Source organism: Tupaia chinensis, unplaced genomic scaffold (assembly GCF_000334495.1).
Source record: "Tupaia chinensis unplaced genomic scaffold, TupChi_1.0 Scaffold149807_1, whole genome shotgun sequence".
Taxonomy (NCBI): Eukaryota; Metazoa; Chordata; class Mammalia; order Scandentia; family Tupaiidae; genus Tupaia; species Tupaia belangeri.
Genome location: NW_006209651.1, coordinates 114718 through 134655, shown reverse-complemented (window position 1 = coordinate 134655; position 19938 = coordinate 114718). Strand labels below are relative to the sequence as shown.

Below are 19938 nucleotides of genomic sequence, written 5' to 3'. Positions count from 1 at the left end.
ATCCCTTCTCCTCCATTCTCCTCTCAGGATCTTGGGCACGCACACACACGCGCCCGGCGTGAATTTTAAAGCCACTGGGTCCAGGATGCGAACCACGGTCGACTATGTGGGAGTCCAGTGACATAGCCATTACGCTAACTGCTGGTCCCGAGATCTCATTATTCTTTATGAGTGAGTAGTATTCCACTGTGTATATGTGACATGTTTTCTTTTATTAAAAATAGTTTATTTAATTTTATTCATAATTATTGCTATTTTTTTCACTTGACTTGACAGAAACAGAGAGAGAGTGGGAAAGTGAGAAAGCAAGACACCAGTACTAGGACTTGAATCACGGTCACTCATGTGGGAGTCCAGCACCTGAGCCACCATGCTACTTGCCAGCCCCTGTTCTTAATCCAGTCATCAGCTGGCTATTTAGGTTTATTCCATGTCTTAGCTTTTGCAAATAATGTGATAAGCACAGATGTAATGATGCTTCTCTGACAGTGATTTCTTGTCCTTTGTGTAAACAACCAAGAGGGGGATTACTGAGTCATATGATAATTCTATTTTTAGATTTGAAGAACTTCCTTACTCTTTTCTGTAGTGACTGTACCAATTTTCATTCCCAACAGCAGTACACAAGAGTACCTTTCTCTCCACAACTTCACCAGCATTTATTATTCATTTTGTTTGTTTGTTTGTTTGTTTTATCATAGCCTTTTAAACACTGTACATCTCCACTTAACACAAACCAAATGTTCAGACTCTATGGTGAAAACTGAAAGACTCAGTGGCATAGAAGTAAGGAGACCAACAGCAGATTCCATGGAGCATACAGGATGGATAGGAGGGAGTTGGGAGGGAAAGGGTTTGCGGAGAAAAAAAAAGGTTGACAGACATAAATACAGGTTAACAAGGTGAGTAAGTTATGACATGGTATATCACATCAGAATAAAAAAGGGCAATACTAATCTAATACATATCCAAAAAAAAAAAAACCCAAATCAAAAACACTATTAGAATGAATATCAAAGGTGTAAAACATAACGTAATATTCTTTGTTGAAGATTCTGGATATGTTAATATCCCTAATTTATCACACACTCTATGCATGCTTTGAAAATCTATATTGTACCCCACAAAGATGTGTGACTGTGAAAATCAGAAATTAAAATTCTTAAAAGAAGAATATGCTGCCATTTACCACAACTTCTGAAAGATTTTTAAAAAATAAAAATAATAAAATAAAAAGCCAAGGAGTAAAAAGCCAGCCTTACTGAGCACTTGAATTACACCCCTTTTTTTTTTAAAATATAGCCCCAGAGGTTACTGAGCACTTGAATTACACCCCTTTTTTTAAAAATACAGCCCCCCAATTTTTCCAGGATTCTCAACTTGCTTTTCAATTAGCACACCTGAAACTTCAGTTTTAGTCACCTTCCTCATGTTTTGCATGAGATTTTCTCCCGTCAGTGAAATTTGTTGATCCAATATCAGGCATTTTCCTAGCAATTTTGTTTGTTTGTTTGTTTCAGGCATTATTTTTAGTGACAGAGCAAGACATTGAACTAGTCTAAAAAATTATCATGGAGATTGTATTCAATACATAATGAGCAAAGGGCAATAAATAGACAAGAAAATATCATATAGCCTAAATGCATCATTAAAAATAAGTCAAGGTGACATGACACCAATTTTGGCTGGCAATCCAATAATGGTAAGGAGCAAGTGTTTAGGAAAATCTGTCTCTTGGAGATTCCTGATTCCATGGCTGGCTAGGCTTACTGCTTTGGAGAATACATTTAACCACTCTGATGTTTAGTTTCCCTAACTATGAAATGGAGACGAGAATGTTTATTTCAAGGCAATATTAAGAAGATTACAGAAAGAATTACCTGTCATATGTTTAGAGCAGAATCTGAAACATATTTTTGATTAAAACAGTCAGTGTAGGCCTTTCTGACAAAATAATAGTTAAAGTAAGGCCTGGATGACAAGAAGGAAAAGGCAATAAGAAGTTCCGAGCAGAAAATGGTGGGCAGAGGGAATAACTTACACAAAGGTTCTGATTTATAAATGTCTGATTTATTTGGACAAAAGAAGAAGATCATTATATGAGAAGTATGGTGAGCAACTGGTTGAATAGGAGATTGCTAGATCTTTTACACTTTTGATGTAGCTTGGATTTATTCTGACTTTGATGGTTGGTTTCAAAGGCATTCATTTTACAGAGTGGGGTTATTGTACTACCCAGTCTCAAGTTGTAATGGCTTGGAGTAGAATGATAGCTGTAGTGTTAGAGGAAAGTAGGCAGATTCCACAGAAAACAGAAAGGTGTGAAAAGTGAGTAAGAAAGAGTTATAAGTGAAGAAAGAAAAAAAAAAAAAACACTGTGTTCCAACAGAAAAAAAGAATGTATTTTAAGAAAGAGGAAGCATTCAATTCTGTGAAATGTTTCTAAGAAATTGGGTAAAGTGAAGACAGAGAAGCGACCATTTGTCACTTGATGATGGTTACTGAAAACCCTGAACAAAAGTTTTAGGGGAATGCTGTGGGTAAAAGACAGTAAGGCAAGGAGAGGGTGGGAGGCAATGATGTGAAAACAGCAATTTTAGAGAAGTTGTGCTATACAAGACAACAAGACTAAGGAAATGTGTGGGTTCAAAGAGCATGTTTGCTTTGTTTTGTTTTGTTTTTAGAGAGATTTTTGTTATAGGGTGCATGCATTTGCCAGAGAGACAGAAAGTGAGAAATCCCATCCCAGGGGAAATGGCCATGCTGCAATTCCTTCTCCTCCATTCTCCTCCTGGGATTTTGGGCATGCATGCACAATCACCCAGTGAGAGTTTCAAGCTGCCAAGTCCAGAACTCGAACTGTGGTCCACTACATGGGAGTCCAGCAAGATAACCATTATGCCCTCTGTTGGTCCCCCTCAGAGAGTTTTTGCTTAAATTTTTTATTGTGTTTATATTATTGTTATTTTAAATGTGAGAAATGCTAAAGTATCCACTATTATTTACTAAAATTATTGTAATTTGGGGTAGCAGAGACATACACCAACAACTTCTGCTCATCCACACACACCTAGCATCTTGCCTTATACTAGTGCAAAAAATGTAAAAATGAAATTTTAGACAAACAAAATTTTAACAGAGTGTATTTGCCCAAAGGACTTTTCACATCAGGCAGTTTCCTGCAGGGCTTTCAAGGAATTCTGGGTAGCCTCGGTGGTCACACAGTATTTAGGACCAGAAAGTGAAAGTGACACTGGCTGGAAAAAGAAAGTGACCTACAAAAAATGAAAGTGAGGAAATGAGGCCGCTAAATCATTGAATTGGTTACAGTGGATGGAAGGCTGCATGGACAGTTTGAAAGGAGGGCTTCCTGGATCGACTGAAGCGTAGTTGGTGTGCTTGGCTATAACTTAGCCACTAGCTCAGAAAACAGATTAGCATGTAAGGTTTTGATTTATCCATAGAAACCCAAGTGTGGGAGTACAGTGTCTGTTTGAGGCCAAAATAGTTTGGTTTAACACAAGTTTGAATCTTTTTGACTCTGGAAATAATTTCTATGATTTCCAGAAGCAAGGGGCAGAAAAAGAACCAAGAATTGTGTTCACTCTCCTGACCTACTCCTGTATCTGTAATCATCCAAAAAGCAGAATTAAAATGTCAGTGGAGGCTACAGCCCTGCTCATTTCAATGGGTTCAGTTAGAAAAGTAAAAGCCAATTCAAAACACTATGAAAGTCACATTGTATATAATAATAGTAATAATAATAATAAATAGTTACACTGCACTTGCCACTTTGGTTTATGTAGATTTCAATGATCAAACAATTTCAATATTGGTTTAAATATGGATTCTCCATTAATCTACACTTTACATGTCCAAATAGTCACATATTTAAGTAACTCAGTATGTGGATAATACTGTGTGGAATTAAAATGATTCCTCAATCTGCTAATTTTCCAGCTTCCCAGTGCTCTGAAATTTACATTCACTGTGCACTTTCCACCTGGCATGGTATTTCAATAGTGTCTTGTATTCTTCAGATGACACACTGAGAAGATAACAACATCACCTCAGAAACATTTCTTTTTTAATGTTTAACTTGAGTCTTATCATGAGGAAGCAATCCAACGAACCTAAATTGAGAGTCATTTGGTAAACAATTCATTTGGGCTCCATCAAAATGTTAGTGACATACAGACAAATCGAGGGTTGATCTACTATTCTGAATTGAAAGAGATAAGCACAGGTGATAATGAAGTGCAATATGTAATTACTGATTAGGTTTTGGATTAAAAATAGCTAGGAAGGACAGCAATTAGACTCCTGGGAATATATGAATATGGACTGTATAATAGATATCAGTATTATGTTAATGTAAAATGTCTTGAGTGTGATCATTTTATTGCAGTACTAAGAATACTCATGTTTTTCAGAGACAAATTATGTATGTTATTTATTTTTGTCTTTCTTCAACATATTCCTAAATGCTTCAAAGGGATTAATGGACAGATAGAGGGAAATAAGGCAAAAGAAAAGGACACGGATTTGTATTTGGTGCACATAGGTATGATACAAAAGTTCACAATACATTTTTTTCAACTATTCTGAGGTTTCAAGAATTTTCTAAATAGTGACTCTAAATAAAATATGAATAGATATGTAGATAAACCACTCAGTGCTATACCATCTTTAGAAATTTAATTTGAAACCAAATCCTTACGGTATTCACTGTTTAATAATACTATATAGTTCAGGTTTGCTCAGTATTTTAAAGTTCTGTGAGCAAGAAAAAAATTATATTCTTCTTTATTAAAACTCAAAGCTCTAGAAAAAAATACTGAACAAAACTGAGACTCAAAAATGTTAGTTATCACAAACATAATACAAATGCTAAAATTATTGATGATACTACTAAAGAAAAATATTTAAGTGCTATGATGGAAACGATATACATTTTTTGAAATTTTGTAAGCCATATTTTAGGCCAGATAGACCAATAAAGGGTTCACCTCCAAAATAAAACAGTCATTACAGTCTAAGAAACAAAACCATTGATGACCAATTACACCAGTCATTACCAGGCTGCTATTGAACATCAGTCAACAAGTAACTATCAACACATACTTGACTTAGAACAAATCAATGCAAGTCATCAAAATTGAAATACTTTTCTTAAACTCATCACTTTAGTTCCAAAAAAATCAACTGGGCAGATCCCAGAGGGCAGTGGTTAAGCACCGGATGTAGAGAACCAGATCCCACATGGTGACTGTGGTTTGAATCCTGGTCCTGGGGTTTTAAAAATAAAGCGGATACCTGTGCACACGTGCCCAGGATCTTCATGGAATATAAAAATGGAGTATGAAGTATTACATTATGACCACTCTCCATTGAGGGTCATTTTGCTCCTTCATCCCTCTCTCTCTCTCTCAGAATGCACACACACTGTCTGGCAATTTTTAAAAAGAAAGCATTTTACTTTATAGAGGATGCAAGAATTTCTAAGAATGTGTAATGCCAAACCTTTCTATTGTCAGTAAATAAACTACTGAGGATTTAAAAGGATTTGAAAGATTATGTATCATCAATTTGTAATTTGTCTCTTTTGTTGCCTTGAAAGAACTACTTATACAAGTCCATTTTCCAGACTTTATAAATAATACTTTCTAGTGTGTCTCTCAAAAAATATTTCACTATGTAAGAAGGTTGGGAGAAGGTTATAATCAATTAATAGCATTGGCTTCAATACCTATTTTCTCTGTCTTCATCCACTTTTAAGGGTCTAAGATGTAATCCAGATAAGAATCTTCTTCTTGTGTTTTCAATAGGTGATTTTTCTCTGAGTTTATTCTTCAATGCTATATCATATAAAGTGACATGGAAATAATCAGCACCTTCCATTCATGCATGGTAGAACAGTATAAAATATATAGTGACCATCTCTGTTGAATCACAAATTTGTATTTGGCCAAGATTCATAGAATTCCTCATAATTCTCTTTAGAATATTTCATTTCCCTCAACACCATTCCCAATCCCCCAATACCACACCCACTTATTCAACTATTAAATAAATATTGGGTGAGAAAAGAAGTCATGTTTTCACATCACCAAATGAAAATTAGAAAATATTCTCTTGTCTATTCTCTTGTCTAAAAGGGTGAAATAGTGTTACAGCTTATAAATTTCTTTGACATTTTATTTTTACTTCAGTAAGCTACTGTTCCTTATACTGAGCAACTCTATCTTTTGGAATCTATATATTAGATGTAGTATATTAAAATATACTGTATTTTACCTTTCCACTAAGATCAGGCTTAAACCGAGTTGTAAAACTGGGGGTAAAAAGGGAACCAGCAGTTAGAGTAATGGCTATGTCGCTGGATTCCCACATAGTCGACCGTGGTTTGCATCCTGGACCCGGTAGCTTAAAACTCATGCCGGGCGCGTGTGCGTGCGTGCCCAAGATCCTAAGAGGAGAATGGAGGAGAAGGGATTGCGGCATGACCATCCCCCCTGGGGGGTGATTTCTCGCTTTCTGTCTCTATGTCTCTCTCTGTCTGTCTGGTGAAAACTTCTCAAAAAAAAAAAAAAAACTGGGGGTAGAAAGACCATAATTGATGCTGTATTTAAATATGCTATTTTTAAAAACTGAGTTAAAAAATATGACATAGAGGCAGACCTTTGTTTAAAATAGATTTCTCCAATGAAACTGTTTAAAGTGAACTACGGTTAATATTTAAGACAGGGAGGCAAAGCTCTTCTGGCAATTTACGTTATCTTGTTTAAAAATCTCAAGAAGATATACTGACTCATCAAAATTCTCTCCTTCATTCTAAAATTCTTTCCCATATTTAAAATGTTAAAAATAATTATTTTTGAACTTATCTTTTTAATTCTATGTATGCATAGCTGTGAGTACATTTTTAAAAACCGCCACCTCAGCCTTCATACTGAGATTAATTTGACTTTCTAGCACCCTCTAACCTTTAGTTACACGTTCTATAAAATCTTAGCCAATGTCTTTTCATTTCACCAGTTAAAATAAGATTTATTTTTATTTTGACTGATTCTCCTAGATCAACTGAGCTAACTTCAAGTGATACCTTGGATGCAGACATATCTCCACTATTGCTGAACAAGTCATATGCCTATGCTAGTAAAAAACCCACTTACTAATGATTGGTATTTCCTCTCACTCTTTCAATATCAAAATTCTTTACACTGGGCATGTTTTAGCCTATCTGTGTAATAAGAGCCAGTGGGATAAGAATATAAATTTCAATTAGCTGACAATAAGAGCCAGTGGGATAAGAATATAAATTTTAATTAGCCAAATGCCATTAAATAAATCATATGCATGAACATAAGCACATTATCAATTTAATTTTCTACTATGTGTCTGAGTATTTAATATGCTTTAGTTTCTCTTCAGAATATGCTGTTAAAGGAGTTACAGTTTTATCTCCTTAAAACCAAATTGGAAAACTATATAAACACATTTTCAGATTTGATCTATCCTAGTCTTCATATTTGGTTTCCAACTTAATTTGTATGTCACAAACCTTTAAATTCAGCCAAGTTTTATTAAGCAACTCTTTGATCACCTGTTTCTATCTTGCTTGATTCAGTTTTGGACATATAAACATCCATCTTTTTTGAATTGCTTGACCTCACATACATACCCAAATACCTATAAATATTGCTACTGCTAGAAAAGATTTTAATTTAGCCATACTATTACCCTATTATTGTCTTAAAGAGATCAGATCGCATTTAACTGCATATTCGGATTTTCAATATCTTTATAACACTCTATGGAAATCCCCAAACTGCTTTTACATTTGTGAAAATGAAGGGTTCCATCATCACACAATGGACTGTGAAGAAAGTGCAAGCCTTTTATTCTTATGGGTCCTTTTATAGTATCTGATGTTATTAGAACAGGGACTGCTTCGGGCAATGGAAAACTAGGTCAAGTTTAGAACCAGCCAGTTTATTCATTTTCCTTTATGTTCATTGATATACTACTTTCAGTAATAAAAGCTTTATTTTATATTTTGGTCCTCAAAGTGGTAAAATTAAAATGACTATCAAGAAAACCTATCAGGGACTGTTTATCTTTGTGAAGTGATTATTTAGAAATGTAAGTTATGTGATTAAACAAAGAAAAGTAACAAAAACAATACAGTTCATCATTATTGCTGGCTTAATTGGCTGGATATTGATTGAGAAACTGTTCAGTAATGGAGTTAGAATACATACATAGCCAGTGTAGATACAGACCTACTGAGAGAGAGGCAGTAGCTAGGAATCTCTACTACAATAACACCAGGAGTCTTACTCCAGATGTCCTCATTTCTGTGCCATGCACACTACTCTTTCCAGCACTTTCACTCTTTCTATAACTTAAACTATCTGTTGGGAAATATCACTTTATAACAGAGTGAAAAATAAAGTATTGTCTATTCTTCCACCTAAAAAACACATAAACAATAGTGTCCCCTTACCCACAGAAAATATGTCCACCCTCAGCAGAGGCCTGCAAATACAGATAGTACTAAATCCTATGTATATATTTTTTTCCTTTGTGTATATACCTATGATAAAGTTAAATTTATAATAAAGATACAGTAAGATATAAATAGTAATTAATATTAAAAATAGAACAATTATAACAATATTCTACAGTAAAAGTTACATGAGTGTGTTCTCTCCTTGCTCTTGCCCTTAGTCTCTCAAGAGATGAAGGAGTAGTGTATTAACCTATTCTTTTTTTTTATTTGTTTGTTTGGAGAGGTTTTTGCTATAGGGCGCGAGCGCTCGCCAGACAGACAGAGAGAGACATAGCGACAGAAAGCGAGAAATCACCCCCCAGGGGGGATGGTCACGCCGCAATCCCTTCTCCTCCATTCTCCTCTCGCGATCTTGGGCACGCACGCACACATGCCCGGCGTGAGACTTAAGCCCCCGGGTCCGAGACATGAACTGCGGTCGAACTACGTGGGAGTCCAGCGACATAGCCATTACGCTAACTGCTGGTTCCCCTAACCTATTCTTGAAACTTGGTTGACATAGGTACTGAAACCATGGAAAGTAAAACTGTAGATGAAGGAGGACTACTGTACTGACTTGCATTTCTAGTTCCAACATGTAAAGTTTTCAGAAGTAATCACACCTATCCTTAAAATAGAAAAAGTTGAACAAAATCAATGACTGTTCTTTGGCCCATTAGAGAACTGAAGTCATAGCGCAAATTGCCACTCCAAAATCTAGAGAGAAGGAAGAACACAGAGTCACAGCTTGGATCTGATTACCTGAATCAGAAGCAGCTAAAAACATGAACTGGTAGGAACATATAAATAGCAGTTTTGCTGAATTGCTGCAGGAGGATTATGAACTATTATATGAGAGAGAACTCATGCAGAACACAATCTTGGAGGGAGGGCTCACATACTTTCTGGGTTTTCCTTTGAAGAATCCCACTATAGTCTCTTGAAGAGCCAAGAGAAATCCATGTCCCTAAGGGATAGAAGGAAAGAGTAATCATTGTGAAACATGGTTATGTTTCTTCATAACCGGAGTTCACTCTCCAGATAAAAGACCTTATTGGAACCTTATACAGTAAGGGGAAAAAAAAGGATAGTTCTCAAACTCCATCCCCCTCTAGACTTTGTGTCTCACCAAAAGAGATTAAAAAAAAATATATTGGGGAAACATTTGGGAAGATCAAGGTCCAGAAACACAGGCCCACCACAAATCTGACATTTGATCAGAAGATTATAGAATAATCATCTATTGGGGATGACTGCCTTCATCTCTCTTTATCTCTCTCCCTCTGTATTTTTCATGGAAAGCAAGAAATAAGTAAAAACACCATTTTTAAAAATAGCATTCCAAAAAATGATGGCTTGAGTGATCCATCAATAATACTCAACATAAAAAGCGCAACTCTCGAAAGAAAGATGGTTGAGTTGGACTGTTAAAATAAATAAATAAATATCTTCTCTGTGAAAGACCAGTTAAGAGAATCAAAAAACAAGCTAAAAACTGGAGAAAATAGTTGTATAAGACATATTTGACAAAGGATTTATATTCAAAATAAACAAAAACTGAAAAATTCAGCAATAAGAAAACAATCCAATTAAAATATGGACAAAAAAGAACCAGCAGATGGCATGGAGTTTAAGGCACTGTATTCTACATGGCCTTCTGTACATTTTGAGTCCTGGACCCAGCAGCTTAAAAATCAGGCCAGGTACATGTGTATGTGTGCCCAAAATCTCAAGAGGAGACTGGAGAAAAGAGTGTGGTGTGGCTATCACTTCTGGGAAGTAATTTCTTACTTTCTCTCTCTCTCTCTCTCTCTCTCTCATACACAAGCACTTGCAGCCTATAGCAAAAGATTTTTAAAAATCAATAAAAACACATGGACAAAACATCTAAAGGACTTTTTCATCCAAAAATAATACATGGAATAGAAACAACAAAACTAGTGAAGTACGTAACTCCACAGTCTAGTCTCAACAGAGAATCATCTGAAAATCAGCCAAAACTCTCAGAATCAACATTGTCAGAAATCCAGAAAGTAGTTGACATTTTATAGCAAACAAATGCTTAAACAATAAGAAAAGGCAGTGTTGGGACCAGCAGATGGTGTATTGGTTAAGTCACTGGACTCCCACATGACAAACTGTGGTTAGAGTACTGGACTTGGTGGTTTGAAACTCACACCGGGTGTGTGTGTGTGTGTGTGTGTGTGTGTGTATGTGCCCAAGATCCAGAGAAGAAAATGGAGGAGAAGGGGTTGCGATATGTCTATCCCCTCAGGGGGTGATTTCTTGCTTTCTGTCTGTGTCTCTCGAGCAAGTACATGCGCCCTGTAGCAAAAATCTCACTAAAAATAAAAAGATAAGGCAATGTTAAAAGTAAGAGGCACTGGGACCAGAAGTTAGCGTAATGACTGTCACTGAACTCCCATGTAGTCGAAAACAGTTCGAGTCCCAGACCCGGTGGCTTAAACTCATGCCGGGGGTGTGTGCGTGCGTGCCCAAGATCCTGAGAGGAGAGTGGAGGAGAAGGGATTGTGGCATGGCCATTCCTCGAGGGGTGATTTCTCGCTTTCTCGCTTTCTCGATTTCAGCACTGTTGACAATAGCTAAGACATAAAATCAAAGTGTCCAAAAATTTATGATGAAATTTTTAAAATGCAGCACAACAGAGTACTGCTCAGACATAAAGAATAATGAAATCCTGTCATTTGATACAAAGTGGTCAACTCTTGAAGACCTAATGCCCAGTAGAATAAGTCAGACTATGCAAGGCAAACCGTTTGTTCTTGCTCAGTATCTCCCTAATGTCTGCACTCCACGGAAGAAATGAAAAGTTTTGAAGACTTAGAAGTAGAAAGGACAACAGTAAATACCAGAGATTTCAGACTACATGGAAGTAGGGGCCTGGTGGGATGAAGATCAGGGGGAAAAGAGCATTTAAAAGACACAAGAAAGCATAAAGATGGGGTAAATGAGTTGTAGAATGCATACCACTACTGAGGGGGGAAAAAAACATCAATATTCACTCATGTTTACCTTAATGAACACAAAAAGTTAATGGTAATACATAAACAAGTGTTTGTATGTATGCGCATATGTATGTATGTGTGTGTATATATATGTATATATATATACATATATATATATATATATTTGCTAACACATACATGTGTATTTCTTTATTTTATCAGCTGAGAGGGCCTAGAAGCAATGACACATCCCAGTAGAAATGAACAATTCATCTAACACCCAGATATTGTTGCTTTTGGTTTTGGTTTTGGTTTTTTGAGAGATATGACAGCTTGCTTTCTCACTTTCCCTCACCTTCTCTCCCACTCTGCCCCTCTTTAGTCAAATTAAAATAAATAAATAAAGTTAAATAAAATAAAAGTTTAAAAAAATAAAAAAGAAAGAATAAACTTGGGAAAGGCTCAGCACCACAGTTACCTCCATCAAAGGTGCCCACACCACTTGATCCTGGCTTTTCCTTTACTTGTGTGTCTGTGTGTTCCTTTCCAGTCCAGCAAGAACACTCGATCCTGGCTTTTCCCTTTCTTGTGTGTCTGTGTGTTTCTTCCCAGTCCACCATTGCTAGCTTTCAGATTCACATCTCCCCCACACAGGTCACGGAAAAAGATAAGTCAAAGGACACAGAAGCCACGCGAAGGAACTCACAATTACTAGGGCTGACACATATTTTGAACAATAAAATATATGGAAAGGTATTGCATTATGAGGTGATAACCCATAGTTTAAATAGATATCCATGAGTTCAAAACGATATAAATGAGTGAATAGATAAACAATTGAAAGGAGGAAAAAAAAATCTCAAGAAAAATAAAACTAAACTTAAATGTGGACTGCACATGGTGACTTCCTTCAAGAGTACAGAACTTAAAGTGGGAAATAAGGTAATTACAGGTGGAGACACCTGGCAAATACTATTACCCCAGGTGACCAAGCCAATATCAATACAAGTCAAATTAATAATACGTGTCTTCAGTATGACAAATGAAAAGGACCTCTTTACCCCTGTAATCTTCATCACCAAAACCTAAAGCTCTAGTCTAATCATGAGGAAAAGACAATCATGCAAACCTCATACAGGTGGGTTCTGAAATATGCCTGACAAATACATGAAACAGCCAAAGTCATCAAAATCAAGGAGAGTCAGCGAAAACTGACACAAGCAAGAGAAGACATAATATGTGACAAGTGAATGTGATATCTGTATAGGTCCTAGAACAGAATTTTAACATTAGATAAAAACTTAGAAAATCTAAATAAAGTATGAACTTCATTAAACTTCTATTCTAGTGGTAAATGTCAATAGTAGGGGAAACGTGATTTGTCTGTGTGGAAACAATTCATACTATTTTCACACTTTTTACATAAAATTAAAACTTTTAAAAATTAAGATTATTTAGGGCAGGGGGGCTAATAGGTGGCACAGTGGTTAAGGCATTGGACTTTCATATGATCAGTCGTGCTTTGAGTCCCAGATCCAGCAACTTGAAACTTATGTTGGGCATATGTATGCGCATTCCTAAAATCCCAGGAGGAAAATAAAAGGGAAGGCATTGCATTATGCAATGGCCACCCGCCTGGGAGGTGATTTCTCAATTTCCCTCTCTGTGTCTCTCTCCAGTCAGTGCATTCACCCTATTGCATGCACCTCATGGGAAAAAAAAATTTAATATTTATTTTTAACAAATACATGCAATCCCTTCAAAAATAGAAATGTACACCACACTCACTTTTTATGAGAAAGTGGGAGTAGAGAGAGCTCCTAAGCACTAAGAAATAAAAGTATTTGAGGAGAAAGGGTATAAAAGCAGCATCCATATAAAGGATAATTATCCAATGAGTAGTTCAATGACTGGGTTGAGTGGTCACAGTCATGCTGTGCATTTTTAAGACTTGAGACTGTTCATTATTAGAAACTGTCATTTTCTGCCACCTCTCCCTGGGTGGTGAGCACCACAGAAAGAGTTAGACATTCAAAAATTTTAAGCAGATTGTTAAACAGATATTGTTCTGACCTTTCTTCCTGTTCACATCCTTGCAGAAATTAATGCTTTCCCTTCTCCCTTGCTGCTTACACTCTATTGTGCATAGCGTTCTTCTTGAGTCTTGAGACAGAAGAAGCCTTAGGACCTTTGATTGACCCAGTAAAAAAGGCAGATAAAGCAGTATCCTTGACTAGTCAAGCGAAACAACTTGCATGACCTCCAGTGAACCCCTGATGTGACCACAGCAGTAGCTCTGAGTTAGATGATAGACTCTCACTGCAGTCCTGAATTGTTTATCCATTCCCTAGACATAGTTATTCTGCATTAATGTATATAAAGAGAAGACTAGATATAGAAATGTTTTATTTGCATATCCAATACATTATTTATAAATTGCCCCATGGCACCTGCCAAATACAAAGGAATGTCTTCAATAACAATCAGAGGACCTCTGGCTAGAATTTTAATAGTAGTATTGCTGGACCTCCCACAATACTGGAAATAAGTTGATCAAGCTACCCAAAAATAAGTTTAAAAAAATTCAGTGAGCAGGACCAGCAGTTAGTGTAATAGCTATGTCGCTGGATTCCCATGTAGTCAACTGTGGTTCGAGTACTGGACCCAGTGTTTTAAACTCACACTGGGTGCATGTGCAATCATGCCCAAGATCCTGAGAAGAGAATGGAGGAGAAGGGATTGCAGAGTGGCCATCCCCCCTGGGAGGTGATTTCTGGCTTTCTGTCTCTCTGTCTCTCTCTGTCTTTCTGGCGAGCGCATGTGCCCTATAGCAAAAAGCTTTCCAAAAAAGAAGAAGAAGAAGAAAAAAACATTCAGTGAGCTAACAATGCAAATAAATTTAATTGCATGAATATCCAGACTGGGACAAGCCTCTTTAATACAAGAAGATAGGATCATGGCTTTCACTCTCTATGAAGTAGAGGAGAAATCATTGATTGAGGACCAAAGATACCAGGTAAATTCACGTAAATTTTTTTATGGCTACATGATAAATTAGAATCCCAAAGAGCCTCGAACTCAGAGCAAGTGGAATTTACCTTCCAACTTTTCTCATAGAGCCACAGCAAACTGAGGCTGAAAGACTAGGATGAAGGTAAAGAAACTGAGAAGTTTTTCCTGAGATATGTGGGGTTTTCCCTCCAAAGTAACACCTGACTGAAATGGAGTCAGAGCCAAAGAGCTGAGAGAAATTTTTAAGAGGCCTTCTGTACCTTCACCAAAGGGAAGGCTATAGCTTCAGAAGGCTCGGGGCACATATACATAAATACTTACACTTAAGCAAACACTGGAAATAAACCAAAGAGCCACAATATATCTTAACTTTTCCAAACCTTGTTTTATGGATAACTTTTCAGTTTTCCCAAAAAATCAGTATTTCAATAATTTGAATACATCGATGTTAATTTTGAGTTGGTATAGATAATCTAACTAACCATGGTTATGTTTTGGCACTAAGAGATATACCTTTCAATAAAGTTATTGAAATGCAAAAATTAATGATCATTTAAAACAAAATAATAACAATAAATTGAGTTTTCTTTCTCCAGATAATTCAGTGTATACAAGAGCAAAAAGGAAAGGAAGGGTAAAAAGAACAAGACGTAAGTATTTGCAGTAAAGTTAAATAGTATTTAAAGCCAGATTGTGATCTCATAGACAGATAACCACTAAATAACCAGTAAAACATAAAACTGAGATGTGTAGCTAATAAACCAGTAGAGGAGCTAAAATGAAATGCTACAAAAATGCTTGGCTCCCTGAAAGGAAATCAGGTAAGGAGGAAAGAACTGAGAAACAAAGAACTAATGGAACAAATATGAAATGAATACCAAGATAGTAGATTTAAATATAAATATATCATTGATGACATGACATTCAAATGGACCAAATACTCCAGTTAAAGGCAGAGATAGATGAAATGAAGAAAGACCTAGCTTTATGCAACCTGGTGCTTATAGCTATATCAAACCATAAACACCTAGTTGGAGGAATATAAATCTTCACACTTAAGGCCCATTACTTCAGTTTCTGTTCGTTACCTAATGCAAAATATCTGACTTTCAACAAAATTTACAAATCATGCCACAAGGCATGTGCACATGCACACATGTGTGCACACACAGAGAGAAGAAAGAAAACAACCATCAGAACTACACTCAGATTAAAAAAACGATGTTGGAATTATCAGACAGAGAATTTAAAAGCCTATTTTAAATATGTTAAAGGCTCTTATGGCACAAGTATATAAGGGACAAGAACAGATGGGTAGTGTAAGCAGGGAGATGGAGTTGCCACGAAAGAATCAAGAGGACATGCGAGAAATAAAAACCAGTGGAAGAATTAAAGTATGCCTTCAAAGGACTCATCAAAACATAGGACATGAACAAGCAAAGAATCAGTGCACTTGAACACAGAATAAGAGAAACGGTCCTAACTGAATTGTGAAGACGAGGGGAAAGGGAAAAAAATTAAATTAGAACAAGACATCCAGAAACTGAAATGATATCAAAGAGTGTCACATGTTCATAACTGGATTGCCACAAAGAGGAGAGAAAAGAGCAAAAGAAGTGTACAAAGTAAAAGTGACCAAGAATTTTCTGAAATTAGTGACAGACACGAAACCACAGATTAGGAAAGCTAGCGAGCACCAGGTATGGAAAACATCACCTTTCTCAAAAAACAATAACCGTCAAAAATAAACATACCTGTACACATATATACACACAGAGCATACCATATTCAAATTGTCAAACTGCAGAAAATAAAAAAATACATTTGATATAGAGACACAGATTAAATATAACAGCGTAAATCTTTATACCTATGTCTATATGTACCCTAATACAAATATAGTACGCATGTAACAGTAAACACAGTTATGTTAGTATCATACAAAATTGATCTCAAATTCAGAGTATCACCAGAAACAGAGGTCTACCATAAAAATAAAAATGTCAATTCCTTAGAAAGATATATTAGTACACCTAAAACAGACTATTTGTACCTAATAACACAGACTCAAATTAATAAAACAATAATTAAAGAATTGAAGGGAGAAATGGACAAATTCATAATTATATTGGAAGTTTTAACATGCCCTTCACAGTAATTGATAGAGCATTGAAACAAATATTATCAAGAATAAAGAATATGAGTACTTGAAAATACTATTAACATGTGGGACCTAGTTGATAATTACAGAAAATCAACCCATCAGCCCTATACATTCCTTTCAAGTGTTCATTTATGATATCGTAGACCACAAAATATATCTCAATAAATTTTGAAAGATTGAAACATGAAAGGTTTTGCTTTCTGATTACAACATGAAATCAAATTTCTGGTTAAATTAAATTAGAAACTAATAAAAATAAAATATCAAGAAAATTCCCAAATGTGTGAACTTAAGATGGTTATTAATGGAAAAATGTGTAAGTCAAAGAAGAAATCCCATGGGAGCTTATAAACATTATTAACAGAGTAATAATGAAATACAACATAAAATGTGTGGAATGGGGGCAGGTATTGCTAGAGCAATGAGAAAGACTTCAGTTCTCATGTTTGTGTGTGGGCACCTTACAAGACTATGCATCCTTTTTTCTTTGTCTCACATTTGGCAAGCCAGCAACAAAGTCCTCATGCATCCTTTCTTGGCACTGGCAGAAAATTCAAATCACCCAACCTCAGGCTCACTTTCACTAGCATGAAATCTTTCCAGGCTCACTTTTTAGTCATAAGAAAAATCGAACTCACTCTTCCTGTTTCACTCAAGCTACTAAACTGATAGAGCCTGTCCTATTTTCCCTGGAAAATTGCACAATGTGAGAATAAATCTTTTCACGGTCTGTTGGCGTACGTGATGTCATCAGTCTCAACCTCTGACCCAGTTTGAGAAGGAGAGTAATCTCACTTTTGGCAGTCAACAACAAAACAATTGTAGGAAGAAAAATACACACAACTAAAATACATGGCTACATGTCTATGCTTGAAAAGAAAAAGGTCTAAACCAATGTTCTAATCTTCTCCTTTAAAATTTTTTTTAAAAAAAGACAACCTCAAAATAAGTCAGAAAAAAAATGATGAAATAACAGCAAAAAGAAGTAGAAATGGAAAATAAAGAATACTAAAGTTTACTTCTTTTTTTGAATAACTATTTATTTTATTTTTTATTTATTCATTCATTGATTTTTAATTTGACCAGAGAGAGACAGAGGGTGAGAGTGAGAGAGAGAGGAAGTGAGAAAGGTAGCCACCACCGGTCTGCCATGTGGGAATGTCCAGCGCCTTAACCACCATGCCACCTGCTGGTCCCTAAAGTTTACTTCTTTGAAAAAAATTTAAGAAAATTAATAAACAACTAGTAGGATTAAGTCATTACAATAGAAAAGAAAATGTATGTATAAGAGAGAAAGAGAGGAAGAAAAAGAAATTCCAAGTATCAGGAGAGAAAGAGGAGTTATTTCTAAAGTTCTACAGAAATGAAAAGCAGTATTATGGATAAATGAATGCAAATGATATGACAATTTAGATGAAACTGGTAAGTTTCTTGAATAGCACAATTATGAAGGTTCACATGAGGAAATAGAACATGCAAATAGCTATGTATCTGGAACCCCCATAGTCTGCTGTTAGAAAATGGTACAATTTTGGAACCAGACAATTTCTTATGAAGCTAAACCTTTATTTACACTATGAGTCATCAATTTCACTTACAGTGTTTACCCAAGAGAAATGAAACAATACTTCTTAAAGACTTCAAGATGTCCAGCGCCTTATTATAGTAATAAGTAACTTTATAGTAATAAGTAACAAGGGAAAGGTTTCCCTTGACAAAAGAATTGAAACAAAAATTGGACACATTTATAACAACCCAGTAGCAATAATAATAATGATGATGATAATAATAATAATAGTCTACTGATATATAACAAAATGAGTGAATGCAAAATCTATCATGTGGATTGAAAGAAGCATAACCTATATTCAGTACAAAATCCAAGGTAGAAATCAGAAAGCTGCTGGGGAAACGTAGAGTGGAAGGGGAGGGTGGTGGTTAAACTGACAGTTGGAAACTTCTAGAGATGGAAATGTTCTATATCTTGATCTGGATATAGAACAAGATTCTAGACCTGTAATTACACTGATAGGTATTATTGTGAGAACTCAACACATTTAACATACGTTTATTTTATCGCATATAAATTATGCCACTATCAATCATTTAAAGGCCAATGCTTCTCTTTCTCTTTTTTTTTTTTTTTGAAGAGGTTTTTGCTATAGGGCACGTGTGCTCGCCAGACAGAGAGAGACAGAGAGACAGAAAGCGAGAAATCACCCCCCAAGGGGGGATGGCCCCATGCTGCAATCCCTTCTCCTCCATGCTCCTGTCGGGATTTTGGACACGGGACATAGCCATTACACTAACTGCTGGTCCCGTCTCTCTCTCTCTCTCTCTCTCTCTTTTTTAAACAGTTTAAAAACATTTAAATTCATAGATTCTTGCTATTTTTAGATTCATTTAAAAATCTATTTTTTTTCTTTTATAGATTTTTGCCACAGAGGTGTGTGCTTGCTAAAGACAGAGAGACAGACAGAGAAAGTGAGAAATTACCCTCCAGGGGGTTGGCCAATGCTGTACTCCCATTTCCTCCACTCTCCTATAGGGATTTTGGGACACATACACGTGCTTAGTGTGATTTTCATGTCACCAGTTCCAGGACTTGAACCATGGTTAGCCATGTGGGTATCTAGCACCTTTACCACCACACCACCTGTTAGCCCCTTTAAGCATCATTGTTAAAGACTTGCCTTGATTTTTTAAAAAGGTTTTTACCTTAGGACATGTGCACTCAGGTAAGAGAAACAGACAGATAAGACACAATGAGAGGGAAAATGAGAAACTACCACCCAGGTAGGATGGTAGGATAGCCATGATTCGATGTCTTCTTCTCTATTCTCCTCCAGGGATCTTGGGCACACACACACACACACACACACACACACACAAACTAGCACACCAGTGTGATTTTGAGCCACCGGATCAGAGACTCTAACCAAAGCCAGCCATGTGGGAGTCCAGCAACATAACCACTAGGCCACCTGCTGGTTCTGCCTTGACATTTCTTACCTCAATAAATGTACTTTAAAATATCATTAAAATATCGTTACTGCATTTTTAGGGCTACATCAGAATCTTCACTGTCTAGGGGTCTTAATGATCTGAAATTTTTACACAAAAACACTTTCTATCCAAATACTTTAAATTGACATTTCTAAATCTCTGTGCAAGATGCAAAGCAAGCGATAACCAACCAAGTGACTGCAGTTATAACAAAAGGTACTTATAATCATCATTCC

The 19938-nt window shown here is 36.1% G+C and overlaps 1 long non-coding RNA gene across 1 annotated transcript in view; it reads right to left on the bottom strand.

Moving 5' to 3' along the window:
- LOC102492741 (uncharacterized) overlaps positions 1-19938 on the bottom strand; it is a 37556-nt gene that overhangs the window by 13957 nt on the left and 3661 nt on the right. Inside the window, exon 3 of the long non-coding RNA XR_003548408.1 lies at positions 5750-5858. This is a non-coding gene — a long non-coding RNA (uncharacterized LOC102492741). The remainder of the gene's footprint in view (positions 1-5749; positions 5859-19938) is intronic.